This window comes from Silene latifolia, chromosome 9 (assembly GCF_048544455.1).
Source record: "Silene latifolia isolate original U9 population chromosome 9, ASM4854445v1, whole genome shotgun sequence".
Classification (NCBI taxonomy): Eukaryota; Viridiplantae; Streptophyta; class Magnoliopsida; order Caryophyllales; family Caryophyllaceae; genus Silene; species Silene latifolia.
In genome coordinates, this window is record NC_133534.1 from 96,733,508 (window position 1) to 96,746,027 (window position 12,520).

Genomic DNA, 12,520 nt, shown 5'->3' on the forward strand with positions numbered 1-12,520 from the left:
AATGATTGGGTGGTTCCTAAACATCAATTTATGGGATGGATGTATGCTCATGGGGCTCTGAGAACTAATGATAAGTTGTTGATGTATGGACTAGATATTGATGCTGAATGCTATTTATGTGGACAGGCTGCAGAATGCATGGATCATGTGTTTTTTGGGGGTAGTTACAGCAAGCAGGTGATCAACTGGTTGAATCAACTGACTGCTCTCATACTCCCTGATCAGCACATAATGGAGTGGTGCGTGGATAGGCAAGGGTCTAAATTGCAGAAGGGGGTGCAGGCTGCAGTAGGGATGGGAGCAATCTATCATGTTTGGCATCAGAGAAATTGCAGCAAGAATGACTGTGTGGTGATGGTACCAAAGAGGGTAGCTGAACAGATTGTAGCAGAGATCAGACTGAGGGTTCGAAGAAGACATGAGAAGGATTTGACCATAGGTGATAGAGATTGGCTGAAAAATATGAAATTCTTGTAAGAGTTATAAGGCTCCACATGTAATTATCTCTTTTTTTTCTATTTATAATATACTCACATTCCACCAAAAAAAATAAAGAAATGATATGATATATAATGCAAACACAATTGTGCTCATCACCCGAAACACCCGTTCATCCAGCCAATCCCTGGCTCGGGGTAATCATCACTCCAACCGAAGTTGAAGTATTCACCATCCCAACCGAAGTTGAGGTATTCATCATCTCAACCAAAGTTGAGGTATTCAATTATACACCATGCCAGTTATAAAAATCATCTCAGACACGAGCTGAGGTATCCAATGCAAACGGAATGCCAATATAAATGATCAAACAATAAACAATCCAACGATATATAATCCACATCCATTAATCCAACCAATTTCACAATAACTTTATAAATTCCACAAACCAACAAAGATAAGACGAGTTGAGTAGTTATCCTACCTTTTCGCAAATCTTCGAGTCACACGAGTCACACAAGCAATCAAAATTGATTCTTTACCAATTCATAACCTACATAACATAATTATGTACAATTACTATATAACCAATAATCAACCAACTAATCATGCACTTATCCTATGCCCATCACGTCCTAATCCTTTTGACAACTTCAAAGCTAAATCTCTAATTCTACCGTTTTACAGCACTGTTCAGTCTTGCTATAAAATTCATAATTAATTCATCAAAAATCAAAACGATGCAAGACTAGTGAGGTTGGAACCCTAAGACACATATCTACAATTCTTGTGAAATAGACTTTCTTCAAATTCCAGATTTATCAGGGATTTCTTGAAGGAATCATAAATACTGACGAATTCTGTCGCATAAAATGTATTGACCTCTAAAATAAGTATAGCAAATCCTTTTCAAGTGAAACAAAAACCTAACATCATCTAGACTCTCCAATTTTAATGTTTGCAAAAGACCCAACTCAATTTCAATTTATAAATTAGGTTTACAAAATAAACTTTAGACTACTAGTGCATTCGCGGATTCTCAGTCCACATGTTCATAACGAATTTATTCTGGAAAATCTACACGTTCAATTGCTACGTAATTTTATAGGCATCAACAAGACTTGAAAATAACCTAAGTCTATTCTTTACGTTTTTGAAGACAACGACTTTAACATAGTCTGGTAGTTCATTTAAGACAACTTACAGATTTATTTAATTGCTGTAACTTTATTCTAAACATTGAAAGATTAAAGATGAACATACAAAATAAAAGAGGATGAACTTCTCTTCTTTTTTTCCCTTTTATTTCTATCTCTCTCTCTCTCTCTTTTATGTGATATTATGAGTTTTTATGTGGAATAAGGATTTATGGTTAGGTTAGCCTTGCTTATATACTAGTAAGGTAGTATTATTTTAGGAAAGTTTCTCTCTTTATTATTATTATACTAGTCTTACCATAAGTAGGATTACCATACATCTCTTTTACTAATTTAATTATTTAGATATTAATATAATTATTATAATTATTATTAATTTCCCATATTATTATTATTTCATATTATTTATTATTAATTCCCGATACAAAAACCCGATCACACCCATACTATACTAATAAATTTCGGTCCATATAATAATGGCACACGGCCCAAAGCACAAATATAAGCTAAGCCCAATTCCCGACTTGGATGCTTAATTTATTATTAAAAATGTCTTTAATCAATTATTAATGTACATAAACTATTCACAGTAATTATTATCAAAATACGGGGTATTACTGTCTTCCCCACTTAAAATGAACTTCGTCCCGAAGTTATAACTACTACAATAACACCTATAAACATCCAGACAACTGAGCAATATCCAACTGATGATAACAAATCGGTTTTTCTGTTTGAAAACACACGGTTTGCTTTGTAAAATAAAAATCAATTTTTATGCTTAAGGTCTCTCTTTTAGATGTTGAAAAAAGAAAAGTATTTATAGGAAAGAAGGAGTAGGCCACACGGTTTTTGCACAAACCCTAATAGCCAATAATAATAAGATATGTAGACAAATCATATCTTCTTATTATCTCTTTCTTAAAAACTTTAAAAGATAATAAAAAATATTCCAAGAGATAGAATATAATCTATTCAAATATTATCTTTACTATAAATTCTAAGATTATGATAAGATTTCCTAAAACAAGAACATCTCTTATCATAAATAAATATGTTAAGTAAAATATTTAAGATATGTAAAGATATTATTATAGAATAAAATCTTTACCTAATATACCCTAGGTAACACGAGATGTCACGGCTCATATGCCTCGTGACTCGTGCAAACCCTAGTTTTAACATATGGGTTAGAATTTAGGTTTTAAGAGAAGTTTTGTTGAAACCCTAATTAGTAGCAAAGTACAACTCATAAGTTGACCCATCACGACTACTAATCAACGTCCAATACAAAACCAAACTCCTCACTAAACCGGGCTTTATTATATAAATACTTTCATTAAAACATTTAAAATAAACTTTAAACTATTATAAAAACAATTTTCGAAACAATATAAGTCGTGTGTAAAAACTCAGCATCTCAATGTTATAGTAGAAGAGCTATAACATTGAGCTCTTTTACTAGTAATGTTATAGCTGCAAAGCTATAACTTTACTAATTTAAGAAACTCATTCTTGATTATCATTACGAGATAAACACCTATACTATTCTAATCTTCAGAGAGATCTTCGAGTATAGTGTAACACCCCGTAATTTCGGACCGTTATTATTTTGCGAAAGTAATTTATTAATCAAGTTGAATTTAATATTAATGTATTTGAAGTAAAAATAATTCAACGAAATATAATTTTATTATATTTTGAGGTAAAGTATTTATTTTGATAGTTTCGAAACGTTTAAAAATAGTTTAAACCGTGTAAAAATCTTTTAATTCGAAATAAGGGCATATCGGGAAAAAAATGACAACCCTTTTGAAAATTGGGCAAACGATTTTGGAAATGGGTCGTATGAGTATTCAATTTTCTTGTAATCTCGTGTTTAAGAACTTTGGTCTTGTCGGAATTTGCGTTTGACAAACGGTTTTAATTATTATCGAAACGAGCCAAACCCGACTCGTAAAATCCCGACTAAAAACCCGCTCCCTTCCTCCTTTCCTTTCCTTTTCCCGCGGCACCCCTTCCCCCTTCCTTTTTTCTGATTTTCTTGTCCAACTTTACCTTCCTTTATGTTCTAAATAATTCCCAAATCAAAAACATACAAAATCCAAGCTAAATTCATCATAATTTCTTCGTTTCTTGTCGGATTTTCACATAATTTATATTTTCGGAATCCTCTCTTCAAGATCTACATCCTGGTATATTTTAATTTCAGTTTTCTTGATGTCGTTTTAAGACGACTTTCGGTATAATTTCGGTTTTTATGCTTATTATTGTGTTTTTATTGTTTATTTAGGTGAAGATTTGGAAGACGAGTTTGGGGACTCGTATATAGTCGAAGATAGTGGCTAGTTGCATGTTAGGGTTTTGTATTCAAGGTGCCAATTGCCTTTTTCTAGCTTAGGGTAACATATTTCGAGTTACTCGACGAATAATCGTCACATTCTTTGCTTTTTGTATGTTTTTGTGATTTTTGTTTGAGTAGTTAATTTTCATATGATAAAATGGGTTGCATGCATGTCTAATGCTTGTCTTTTGTTAGTTTAAGTTAACATATTAGTATAGGAATGATTAATTGATGTTTCAGACGGTGTTAAACTGAACAAAAATGGAGAAATGGAGGTGTGGGGGTGGCGGCGGCGAGCCAAAGCGCAGCCACTACCGCCTTGGGGTTGGCCCGGTTGGTCCATTTGCTTGTTTCGCGGATTTTCATGCATTATTTGTCATTTCGGGTTCATTAATGTTATAGTTAGTATAAGCCACATATGAGTACACTTTTGAATTGAACCATATTAGTAGTAAAAATTATGTTAATGGTAAAAATTATGTTTATATTGGTAGTTGCACATGTTAGGATAGATTATAAAATGAAATTGTTATGAATAGGCTCAAAATGAATTTTTTAGCGATAATTGTAATGTTTGGATGATTGTGCCGAAAACTGAGCCTTAGTCCCTTTGACTGATTCGATGTCAGTCAATTGTGTGATTGGTCACCACAATTTAACCCGCACTGTCGCGCAGATCGGGGTTGCGGGTAAAAATTCGGTTGGATGAAATTTTATATGAATTGGATAATCGGCCTTTTTCTTGTTTTAGGCCATTTATTATATTTTTATTTCACATGTGTAGTTAGTTGGTTTGAGTAGCTTCTTATATTGTAGAAACGGCCTTAGATTCCCTGAAACCTTTAATATTGTTAATATTGCTAGAAATGGTATTGGTATTAAATACTTCTTGCAGGTTGTTGTGTTTGTCATAGATAGGTCTTTATAGTCTTTGACGAGTATATGTTCACTGCTTAATAGCCTTTGTGTTCCTGACTTGGTGGGATTATATCCAAGTTGGGGCATGACCTCGTTACTTATTTTGATAGTAAGTGGTCACCTTAAGTACTAGCGAACCCTTTGGTGGACTCCTTAGGGTACTCACTTTGTTTTAGAAAAATTGTGGGTCTTGGGTGCGGTGGTGTGTATCCGCATGTCTAGGTCTGCGCAGATTTTAGGCTAGGGTTGTGTTGTGTCTTGGCCATGTTTTATTCATATTAACCTCTGAGCCAAGATACCGGTTCGATTACCTTCCCTACCTCGTGGTATAGACTCGAGTTACAAGGTGACTATTGACGGTGCTAAGAACTTATGCCTGTCTTTGATATATTGCCCTTTCTTGTATGGTGATTTTATGAATTGTAATAGGTGAGATGTAAGCAGGTTACAATTGATAAAGTTTGGTTTCTTCGCTTGTTATATGTTTCACATGATAGTTTAGTTTGGTCAGTTTAGGGCTCATATGTTAGAATACTTGATAATTAAATGGTTTATCATGTTGTTTACATGTCACACTACATGTTACATTAAAAATGACATTTCGTGGCTGGGAGGACTCGAATTTACTCCCCACTGAATTGTGGCTTTCGTATTTGTATAAAATGCGATTGACAGGTTGTTGATGCTTAGATGGGGTACACGGACGAGCTAGTGAGCAAAAGAACCTTGGACCTAGTTTGGCTATTTTTGTAGTAAACCTTTAAATAGTTGGTTGTGTATATATTGTGAAGGGACATATGTCTCCCTCTTTTATTTTGGTTTGTATCATTATATTTTCTTATCTTTAGCATAGTTATGTAAATTAGTTCTTAGCATTTGCAGGTTTTGGCATCCTCCTCTTGGAAATGTTTATGAATGGTTTAGAAAAGTTTTAAAAATTACAGTTTTTCGTCTAGTTGAACCAATTACAAACATATCCTGTCAGTTTTTCTGTAGAATTTACGTGTTTATCTTTTGTTAAAAATGAGGGTGTCACAGTTGGTATCAGAGCATATTTGCTCCCGACGCACGTTTGTGCACCCCAATATAAATCACTTGAACTTTAAATAATAAACTTGAGAGATGGGTAGGATGGGTAGAGATAGGATTTTATGTGGTAGTCTGTTTGTGATTGCTAATTGTTAGGTTCTAACCAATGTTCTCTTTTGCAAGATGGCTCTCCAAGAAATGTAGATAATGCAATCTTACAAGCTAAGTGTGTTGATTGTTAGTTATTAATTTTGGTGCCGTTAAAGATTGGTTATGCCAAATGAAGAATGCTTCCACTTTCTCGATATTTCTTTCCGTAGTCGGTGTATCTTACCTTAACCTTCCAATCTCGTTGTTTATTCATCTTTCAAATTCCTCTTCTCTCGCCTTGGTAACTACTCTTCAATTCTTTCTCCCGATTCATCCTTAGTTCGTTTTCTTCTTATAATAAAAGTCCATGTGGACACCTTCCTTTTATTCCGCAGGATAGTTCCCTTGTTCAAGAGAACCCGGTTTTGAGAGAATATATCATTGGAGGGCGTGAACGAGTTGAGAAATTGATTTTTTAAGGTTTGAGTTGTATAGGAGAATATAAGTTGGGATCCTTTGGTCAGTTTTGTTAGTTGTGCTTGATATGAGAGCCTAGTGAGTTGAGAAACACCTTGGTATTTATGTCTATTGAGAGCTTGTTTGTTATAGATGATTGAGCATGGGTACTACTTTAGCACATAAGATGGAATGAACCTGAGCTACTCCATTTGAGAGTCTCGATGTTTCCTGTGGAGAATTAAAGGAATGATAAGTAGCCCTAATCCTTGTAGGCCTTGAAAGGAATACAATAGGACGTTGACGTTGCTTAATGGATTTGTATCGTACTTTGGAATTAGTTAGTTTGTTAAACCTTTCGAGTTAACCAAATCTAATATATAGTAGCCGAAGTTTGAGAACACGTGGTTGACCATATTAATCATATCTGAATTTGGGAATTTTGGTGGAACGTTGATCGATGTAGTTCGTGAGTTCAAAGATGTGATTCTAATTTATGGTATCGGAGACTAGAAGTATTAAGTGGTGAGATGATGGAGTAAACAAGCCATGGTATTTGGGGATGACATAGTAAGTGAAGTTCAATGACGAGAATTGTAAAGGAGATACTTTGGGACATGGATGGTAATAAATGAATTTGTGTGGTGAATTGATTTTGGCTCTTAGAACCAATTGAGTTGATGAATAACTACCATTGTGGAGTCCTTGTTAGTCCTATGATTTGGTAGACATTTGGGGCCTTGTTGAGCACCTTAGTGAAGTAACCTTATCATATCGATCATAAGCTTTGATGAGTGTTTGGTAAGCGGTAACCTTTTCATTATGCCGCTTTTGTTCTCCTTTCCTCCTCTTTAACGTTCGTTGAACCCTGTTCTTATGCCAAAGTTTACGTATCTTCTTCTTGCCCGAGATATCTTCGTAACTCGAATACCTCTTATTTTTGTCAACCGTTATCTTTACAGTTCGACTCCTTATTTCCTAACATGTCATTTGTTCCTTGCTTATCCTTCCTTAACGCCTTTTTATAACACTACAAAATAATTGCGGGAAACTGACGGAATAATTCTGACGGAAATTAAAATCGTCAGTTTACACGGAGTTCCGACGGAATTCTGACGGAATGGATTCCTGACGGAATTGCCGTCAGAATTCGTCGTGAAATCACGCGCGTTAACCCAATTTAATGCCGCCAAATGAAAGTCAGGAATCCTGACGGAAATTCCGTCATAAAAATCAAAATAATTGACTTTTATGACGGAATTTCCGTCAGAAATTTTAATTTTCCTGACGAAAAAGTCGTCAGATAGACACACAAACACAGGGTTAAGGGTAAATTAGAAAAGAAGGAAAACTGACGACAATTCCGTCGGATACGTTCTTTAAACCAAAAAAAAATAAAGACGATCCTCACTTTCACCCTCACTCTCGCTCTCACACTCAAGTCACTCCCAAACCCTAACCCCCAAAAACCCGGCACTCCTTCCCTGCCTCCGGCAATCTCACCGGCGTCACCACATCGGCGGCCACCACGAGCGTCTCTCCCTCCCTCCGGCAACCTCTCTCCATTTTCTTCTTTCTTTCAGGTAAGGTATGAATCATCCTCCGGTGTTCTATTTATATGGATATTTTGAGCTTAAATCTGTTTCAACCGAAAAGTTAGGGTTTCTTAATTTTTGTTTATCTTAGATCTGTTTGAAGTATTTAAATTGGACTTGAAAAGATTCGGAAATTTTATGTTGTACACTAATTGATTCAGTTATAAGTGTTATTGTTCTAGTCATTGTTCTACTCATACTACTTACTTTCAGAATGTTTTATTCATTGTTAATCGACTTTCAAATTCTGTTGAGCCCTTCATAGATGATTATGCAGCTACACAAATGTGATTTTTTATGGATTAAGTAGAAAATTGAATTTGTCATCTTATTTTTCTGATTGGGTTTAATTTGATTTGCAGGGTATGCCTAGTTTTGCAGTTACTTTGATAATATTGGGGTTTTCGTAGTTAATCATCCATATTAAATACGAGTAATGGGTTTGGAAGTTGTAGATGATGATATCGATTGCCTTGTTAATGAAGGTGCGCCGGAGGATGCTATTGATGATGGGTGAGTATCTTAATTTAAGTAAATAGCCTTGTATAGAAATGCTGTATTTTTTTGTTCTAGAAATGGTCATGAAGATCACCTGCCAACTAGTAATCCATTTCTGTAATTGTGTTTGTGATGAAGTAACTGTAAATTTGGTGCATGAGATGCCCCTTGCTATATACTCCCCTATTCCACCACATCTCATCCAATACTTTACGGCATTTTTTTAGGAATGGGTGTTGGACTTCCTGCCCCTCTTGTATGTGTTTTCATAAATTGTCGATCTAAAAACAACCATGAATTATCTGATGAGACAGACTGAGTATTAAACTTCAATAGAGATTGGTCTGTTTATAGTCATTTTAATCATAAAAGTCAACATTGGATTGAGATATGATAGCGTGGGTGATGCAACGACTACAAATATGTATATAATAGAAGTATATAATAGAAGTATCGTCAAATGGAGCCATGATTTTTATGGCTAGATAATACAGTATGGTTTAGCAAATCATGTATCCTATTCTCAAATAGAGTTGATGCTGCTCTTTGTCTAGCTATGGAGGATGATGCTAATATGTTTTAGATTTCTAGATTTAGACTCTTTTGTCATTGAAATCCGACATCCTCTCTTTTGTTTTGTACAAGACCGTTGCATACATATTAGTTACTATAACCTTCATTAAATAAGGAACATCACATGAAATGAGGCCATTGTATGCACACTACAGTCTTATTTAAGGTTTTGTTGGCTACTTTTTGTGACGTGAATGGGGGGTTCGATATTTTCTATTTTGTCTAACTATAGGGTGTGTTTGTTGAAGAATTTCTCAGGGTTTTGATTAAATATTGCATCAGAGTTTCATTGGATCATGTTTGTTCAGCATTGAGGTAAGTGATTATTGGTAAATTTATATTTGTATAGAGCATATTACTTAGCCAAAAGATTATAAATTTCGGATTTGATGACAATGGTTAACCAAGCAAGTGAAATGGGCATACTATAAATTAGATTTTATAGCCACTTTCACTAGTTAACTCCTATGTACGCTCAAGGTGAGATATCCCAGAATTGATTTATGAATCAAACCATGTAGAAGCGGTCATTAACGTGACTGCTATGTTATCCTCAGTGTCTTACCGGGTGTCTTACTGGTTTTTCAGTGTGATATTTTATGTTAAAGAAACTTTCCTCAAATTAGTATCGGTTTACTTTTACATATGCTCGTTGTAATAACATTCATTCATCTTTTTTCCTTATCCATCATTTGTGTAGGTGCAAAACGTTGGGATTATCGGGATATTCAGGCGAACATTAAACCTTCCAATCCTTTCGTGGCCAAGCGCCCTTGTTTTGTCGCTGTGGGTTATCCCTTAAGAAACAAAGGTACTACGTTTAGCCTAACCTTCATCTTTAGCTTTATTAGTTTAAAAAGGCTGTCTATACAACTTGAGTTTACCAGTGAAATATCTTAGCTTTTTAATCGTCAAGAATGCATTCTATTAATACTCCAGTTTATAAAGAATTCACTATATGATTCTGAGCATGCTGTAATTTTCTTGCACCTTTAGGTACATCGACAACCATGATGTATTGCAGCCTTGCGGCGCTGAGCTGTTGTTGGATTTGAAGAGTGCTGCTGCTAATTCCTTCCCTTCCAGTGTAGCCAAAGCTTGATATTTTGCTTGTATTATTTTATCTTGTTATGATGCTCGACTTAGTATAAATGTTTCTCTTTCAGTTGTCGATCAGTATGTCACGTGTGTGATATTTATGCCTGATTTGGAATTCCTAGACCTGACTCCATATGGCCTTTATATCAATTTGATTTTGTTCAGTTTAGAGAACATTTGACAAAGAACACATTTTTTTTTTAAAAACGGAAATTTTTCTGACGGAAAAACCGTCAGAATTTTTGTTACTGTACAAATTTCTGACGGATTTTCCGTCAGGAAAGTCAATTTAATGTTGACTTTTACCCAAACCCCAGGGAATATGGTTGACGGATTATCCGTCAGGTTTCTGTCAGAAATGCAAATTACCGACGGAAAATCCGTCAGGATTGCATTTTTCGTGACGAATTATAGTGACGCGCGTTCCTGACGGAAAATCCGTCAGGAATCCGCATTTCTGACGGATAAGGGCTGTTATTGACGGATTTTGTCCGTCAGTTTCCCTTGTTTTTTTTGTAGTGTAATACTATTTCTTTTGAGAAATGTTGGCCTTGGTTGGACATCATGACCTTTGAAGGGATTGTTGTGTTTGACCCTTTCCTGGTTTTGAGAGGATTTGATATTGGAAAGACTTAGGTAGGGTGATGAGACATACTTGATGGTTCTTATACCTATAGATCCTTGATAAAGTGAGTACGTTGAATTGGTGGATTTTTGTGTGTCAAATGTGAGTTGCTTTGGTTACTAAGGTTATGGACCATGGCATTGTTGTTTATGTTTGGATACTAGTGCCTAGTACTTGACTTAAAATGGATGAAACTGAATGGTGGATTTGAGGATATGGGATTGACTAAGTAGACGAGTTTTTGATTGGCTTCTATAATTACTTTTGATATGAGGGTTTGATAATGTATATGTTAGCGTGTGAGAAATGTTAAATGTGGGGTTGTTAGTTGATTTTAGTGAGTGATATTGATTACTACTTGAACTATGGTATGAGAGTGAGAGTAAGCTACATTATTGGGAAGTTTTAGCACTTGTTTTAATAACTAGAAAGGGTAATGGTATGGTTGACACCAATTGCTAGGTTAAAGAACATAGTTTCAATTTAGGGTTTTAGGAACTCTGAGGTGATAAAGTGTTGTTACAATTAAGACCTTGTTCCTTGGGAATTTGATGGTAAGTAAGTTTAGGATGTCAAATTTGAAAGAATATTCCTGGAGATGTTGATGACATAATGGATTGGTGATATGATTTGATATTAGTTGGCTCTTGAGAGTTCTTGAGTTGAGAGAGACTTAGTATTGAGAAGAATTTGTTAATCCTATAGTTTTATAGACCTTGAGGTCGCATTGAGTACTTGTGATGGTGTGATGGTGTTGTAGCTGAGTATAGTTCCGTTTTTGGGAATCTCTAGTAAGTAAAAGGATAGAGAAACTTGAGATCCTATTGATTTTTCAGATTTTGGGGTTGGTATGTTACTATCTTGTTTTGAAATGAGAATCTGGTGATCTATTTGAGGAACTTTCTCTTGGAGTTTATAGCTTGGTATTGGAATTCTTGATTAAAGGTTTATTTGTTTTGAGGAAACCCTTGGGAGTGATGTGGTTATGAGTTTTGTTGTTAGGAAGTTTTGGAACCGTTTTGAGTGATGTTGTTGTTTGAGACAAAGGTGTCTGGCGTTCCTTGTTGTCTAATTTTCCCTTCTTCCTTGATCATGAGCGCTACCGCTCATACCTCTCTTCCTTACTTCATCATACTCCTCTCATAAGTTTGATGTTGGTAACCTATGAAACTCCATTTTTGATACCCTTTTAGGTTCGACTTCAATTCTTACTCCATGAAATTCATACAGCTCTTTTGATTAGTTAAGCTTGAATCCTTTTAACATACTTTGTTTTTTTTTTATGCTATCTAAGTTACTTTCCTTTTTGTACAACTTCTAAACTTTCAAGTCAGGGTTCGATTCATTCTTAAAAGTTTATGTCACTTCGCAAACCTAACCTATTTTTGAAGACTTGAAAATGAAAATTTGATGTAGTTCCCTATTCCTTTCTTGAATATAAACTCATTTACCGTAATTTTAATTTCTAGACCCGAGATTTCGTTAAGATTTGTCTCTGATTTGGTAAGATAGCGTTCTTGTGTGCACGACAAGAGCAATTCCGTTCCATGTATGAGACTTACATTCTTGAAAAACTCTTCATTAATGTTTTGAAGGTATTTTGGTTTTTGATTTATACAAATGATTTGACTTTTTACCTTATTTTGATATGAAATGTGGATGTTCTGTCGATCAACAAGAGTATCACCGTTTCATTGAA

The 12,520-nt window shown here is 34.9% G+C and overlaps 1 long non-coding RNA gene across 1 annotated transcript; it reads left to right on the forward strand.

Annotated features, from left to right (window-relative positions):
* The first annotated feature begins 7,732 nt into the window (after nt 1-7,732).
* LOC141598215 (uncharacterized) lies at nt 7,733-9,901 on the forward strand. Its single transcript, XR_012523334.1, has 3 exons — nt 7,733-8,540; nt 9,347-9,413; nt 9,799-9,901. It is a non-coding gene; the product is annotated as an uncharacterized LOC141598215 (long non-coding RNA).
* The last annotated feature ends 2,619 nt before the right edge of the window (nt 9,902-12,520 follow it).